General features: G+C 42.0%; 1 long non-coding RNA gene across 2 annotated transcripts; it reads left to right on the top strand.

The window, feature by feature from the left end:
- Window positions 1-514: 514 nt before the first annotated feature.
- Window positions 515-4,238, top strand: LOC117875398. 2 transcript variants are annotated; one of them, XR_004645262.1, is made up of 3 exons: window positions 515-599; window positions 1,995-2,087; window positions 3,512-4,238. It is a non-coding gene; the product is annotated as an uncharacterized LOC117875398 (long non-coding RNA). The 2 variants fall into 2 exon arrangements; XR_004645261.1 differs by lacking the exon at window positions 515-599 and adding an exon at window positions 1,704-1,900.
- The last annotated feature ends 1,088 nt before the right edge of the window (window positions 4,239-5,326 follow it).

The following is a 5,326-nucleotide window of genomic DNA, read 5'->3' as shown; positions in this document are numbered from 1 at the left end:
TGACCAAATGCCTGGCTATCAAAGGTTTTGGATGTCTCCCATGCTGGTCAGATAAATGGGAGTGTGCTGTAATAGATTTGACCTTGGAGGAGGGATAGCTCAGTGGCTTGAACATTAGCCTGCTAAACCCTGGGTTATGAGTTCAATCCTTGAGAGGGCCACTTGGGGATCTGGGGCAAAATCAGTACTTGGTCCTGCTAGTGAAGTCAGTGGGCTGGACTTGATGACCTTTCAGGGTCCCTTCCAGCTCTATGAGATAGGTATATTGCCATATATAATTAATTACAAAATGCTTGTTTGGAAAATATAGTTTGCCTCACAACTGTAGTTCTTTGAAATCCTCCTTGTTTTTCGATGCAGCTGCATAGGTAGCCATCATTATTATTAAGAGATTACAGAACACACACATTTCATTTGGATTAAAATAATATTTCTAGAGCTCATTAGACCTCCATGACCACTAAATATAGGGACTCTGTCTCCTCTTTGTCTTTGTGTCTCTTCTGTCCAGTGACGCTAAGTTCCCAGCTGACCTTCAGCCATGAAGATCTTTTATCTGCTCTTTGCTGTTGTCTTTCTAGTGCTCCAGGGTGTTCCAGGTAAGATATAAATGAAAATGAGGGATGATACAGAGGGGTATCTGGGAGCTTGCACTAAGGTTATCTAACCATTTCTATTAGAAAAACATATCTGACTTTTTTCTTATGAGTTATAGCACCTTTTCAGTTTGCAGTTTGCAGAAGATAACATGAAATTTGGCAGATTGTTCAGAGATCAGGGTTGTGTCTTTTCTGCCCCCCAAGAAAAATCATTGAGATTTGACTGAATTATGACCAGTGGAAAAAAATATTCCCATAGTGTTTTCCTCAGATCTTTCTGAGGCTTGCTGCTGACTGCTTCTACCTGCCCTGTGCATACTCTTCCTGAAACAGGCAATCACAGAATTGAACAACCAGATGGGATACAGACAAAATGAACTCATGCCAAGCCCATTCAATATGTCTTTAGTCTAGGAGAAGGTGAATAGGGCTGGGAGCTGGAAGACTGTAACTTACAATGTAACTTCTGCCGCAGGCTAGTGTTAGTAATTCTGTGCCTTTCACAGTCTGTATTATAAAGTCAGGCCTCATGTCCCACTAACAGGTTACACAGCTGGGAATAGAACCCAGGTCTATAAAATGACAACCCCTCATCTCAGTGTCTTAGCTCCACTCTCTCTCAGAACCTACCACATGTATGTGCTTAGCTTTGTTCCTAGAAATGATATAATCTGGGTGGGGCAGCGTTTGCAGCCAAAAACCCGCCAATTAAAACTGTTCTAACCTAAATATTCTACAAGTTTTGGCTGTGCACATTTTGGCTATGTTTCCAAATTAAGAGGTCCATCGGGTATAACCAAAGAGTGGCAATTGGTCATCAAGAAACTATTCATGAGTGGGTCTTCAGAAAAAAAATCTCTGCACAGTATCATGGACAGACAGGTGTTCATACCAGAAGGGACTTTTTCAAGCCCTTCTCTTTCAAACAGTTGTAGTCATGCAACCCAGTGCTGAGCCAATTCAACCCTCTTTAGCCAAATTGCACTGATAATACAGCCTGGCACATCACTGTCAAAGCAGAAGGAATCAAACCCACAGCAGCACCCACTAAAGGAAGGTAGAGATTTGGGCAGGTATTTGCTTTCTATCACTTAAAGGCATGGGGGCAGCAAAGGATGTCCATGCTCAGGCTGTAGAGTTGAGAACTATACCTCTGAAAACCAGTGGCCCATTTAAAGAACTCACTCAATTCCTTTCTTAGAGTCAGCCACTGAATTTGCACAGAACTACAACCATTTAAGTGGTACTAAAGCTGTGCTAAACTTTTGCACTGGAAGATAATTAGGCTGATTTGACCAGATGTAAGTGAATGGGAAATGCCTGTCATCCTGAAATGACAGCCCTTATTTACCCTGCTTTCCAGAAGGATGATTAACACGCTTTTTCTTTCTGCAGAATTCTCCCCGGCACAGACTCTCAGCCTGAATGACCTTCTTCCATAAAGATTCTTTACCTTTGTGCTGTTTATGATGCACCAGATAGTGTCAGGTAAGAAACAAGTGAAATCCAAGGAATAGTATAGAGGGATATTTGTGACCCTATATTTCAGTTGCCTAATTTTTTTCTATTATTAAACTTTTCCAAATCTTTTTTTTCTGAGGAGGTCTAAATCCTCCATGGGTTGCAGCAGAAATGTGATATTTGGTAGGAATGGAGATGCCTTTGCTATCTCCATAGAAATCCATTCAGATATGGTTAAATCATCAAAAAGCCCATTTTTCCAGTTGTTTACCTCACCAGAGCTTGATACAGGGTAATTGCTTTAAAAAAATACCACTCCAGGCATTCTCTCTGCACTGCATATGCTCTTGCTTCAGCCTGGCACAGGAAACTTTAAATACTTCAACTATGACAAAGTTCTAAGTAACAGAAAACAGGGACATATAAAAGAAAGTGTCAAGCATCCTCAGTTTTAGAAGTTGCTCCCTGTGCCACCTATAATCTAACTAATTTTAACAAAGGTAACAAAATATTTGGTTTCTATTAAAGAAGGTGATACATTTGAAGTGAAAATCTGAAAGGTGAATTCAGAGGATATGTTATAATGCATAAACAGTCATAAGGTCTAATTAACTGTAACATTATTATTATTTATTATTATTAACAATTATTAGTATTATTTATTAGTATGTTTAAACATATGATGCAATCCCACTATCTCACAAATAAAATGTACAGATTACATAACTACTGGTACAGAACCATGTAGAGCAGTCTGTCTTAATATTGATTTAATGGTTAACAACAATATTAGTAATAAATTAAGCAAATGCATCAAATGACCAATGCAGTATGATGAACTATGAAAAACATACAGAATCATCAAAGAACGTGAAAGGACTTTACATAAATGGACATTTCTGCTGGCAGCTCAAAGTGCTGACCGAGAAATTGCCAGTTGGAGATGGGCACAGAGTTGTGTTAAATTGGTCAAGAACCACACTGCAGGGAGGCCTATGGGAATCGGCCTGCAGAAGTAAGTTGCTGATCAGAGTTAAATCAGCAGCTGTTCGTTATATGTCCCAAGATATTTTACACAAACCAGTGTGGCCTAACGTGTCTTACACAATCTGGGATGGCACAAGATGTTTTGCACAAAGACCATGAATATTCCTGAGAGAAAGAGTTGCAAGAATTCCAACTTCCAAATTGTGATAGGACAGTTCAGATTTTCCCCACAAGCAGGGTTCTTTCCGATTGGGCCACAGCAGCTTTGCCAAGAAGAAACCAAGCCTTCAGAAGCTATATAAAATGGGCAGCTTAGGTCAAAATATCACTCCCAGAAGCTCATATTTCTGCGTGAGAGAGAAAGCAACTGGGACTGTCATCACCTGGCTACTGAGAGCACCTCCAATCTGGTAACCACTAATGTTGCATCCCTTATACTCACCCTACTAATTCTTCCTTTAAAGCTCTATCTAGGGAGATGGTTGTGAGACGCAGAAAGAGAAGAAGGCAGCTCTGATAACCCTTTGAGTATGTAAACTACCTGAATGAACTTTCTCGCTATGTCGAGAAACCACCCAGGGCGACAGTGGTGCAGAGCTGGAGAACACGCCTTCATGCCAGTTTTAATGGTTAAGTACCAAATTCCATGCATTTTGTTTACTCCAATAAAAACTTTATTTTGAAGCTATGTGAGTTAAAACCACCATCAGGATGATTTCAGTTATCTGAATTCCCTTTATCCAGAAATCCTAGTTATCCGAATGCACAGTGGGTCCCCCCGTAGTGCTGTGTTAGTTAATCACACTCTGATGAACTCACCTTAGGGCTGTGGGAGCTGCGATTTGGGAGGATTTCCAGAGTTAGAGATGAGGACAAGGAAAAAAGGGAAGAATTAGGGAGAAGATGGGGAGGAGAGAATAGGTGGGGAGGGAGAGAAAAGCAAACAGGCAAGAAAGAATAAGATGAAGGGGTTACAGTTAAGACTGAAAGGAGAAGGGCTCAGGAAGAGAAAGGACAAAGGGAGAGACAGGACAGCAGTTAAGGGAAAGAGAACAGGGCAGGAGGGAGGGGAATGAAGAGAGACAGAGAAGGATGGAGGAGAGAAAAAGCTCAGTGTTTCCCCATGACCTATAAATATAGGGACTCTGTCTCCTCTCTACTCTGAAACCTCTCTATCTTTGTGTCTCTTCTATCCAGTGACACTGAGTTCCTGGCCAACCTTCAGCCATGAAGATCCTTTATCTGCTCTTTGCTGTCTTCCTTCTGGTGCTCCAGTGTGCGCCAGGTAAGACATAAATGAAAATGAAGGATGATACAGAGGGGTATCTGGGAGCCTGCACTAAGGTTGTCTAACCCTTTCTATGGGCTAGACTACACTACCTGCCCGGATCGGCGGGTAGAAATCAATCTCTCGGGGATCTATTTATCACATCTCATGTAGACGGATAAATCAATCCCCGAACCGACGCATGTACTCCCACCTCGTCAGGAGGAGTAAGTGCCGTCGATGGGGGAGCCGCAGCGGTAGATTTGCCACTGTCCTCACAGTGGGATAAGTCAAATAGGATACGGCGAATTCAGCTACACTATTCGCATAGCTGAATTTGCGTATCTTAAATGGATTTCAAACCGGAAGGGATTTTTTCAACCCCATCTCTTTCAAATGTTGTAGTCATCCAACCCAGTGCAGAGCCAATTCAACCCTACTTAGCCTACTGCCTGGCACATCCCTGTCAGAGCCAGGGGGAATCAAACCCACAGCAGCACCCACTAAAGGAAGGTGGAGATGTAGGCAGCTACTTGCTTTCCACTCCTTAAAGGCATGGGCAGGAAAGAATGCGCATACTCAGGATGCAGAGTTGAGAAGTGTACCTCTGAAATCCAGCAACCCAGTTTACTTAACTTGCTTCGTTCCCTTCTTAGAATCAGCCACTACATTTTCACAGAACTACAACCATTTAAGTAATACTACTAAAGCTGTGATCAATATTTGTACTGGAAGATAATTGGGCTGACTGGGCCAAGTGTAAGCGAATAGGAAATGCCTGTCATCCTGAAATCACAGTCCTTGTTAACCCTGCTCTACAGACTGATGAGGATTCTTTTTCTTTCTGCAGAATTCTCCCAGGCTTATGATCTCAGCAGGAATTGTAGACTGCGTGGAGGTATCTGTTACATTGGGATATGTCCTCGTAGAATGTTTCGCAGTGGAAGTTGCTCTAGAGGGAACGTTTGCTGTCTAAGGTAAGTTCAGCATTTCACAAGGGAGTCATTGCAGT

This window comes from Trachemys scripta, chromosome 3, assembly GCF_013100865.1.
Source record: "Trachemys scripta elegans isolate TJP31775 chromosome 3, CAS_Tse_1.0, whole genome shotgun sequence".
NCBI classification, from domain to species: Eukaryota; Metazoa; Chordata; order Testudines; family Emydidae; genus Trachemys; species Trachemys scripta.
The sequence above is the reverse complement of the archived record's forward strand: the minus strand, read 5'-3'. Positions and strand labels throughout refer to the sequence as shown.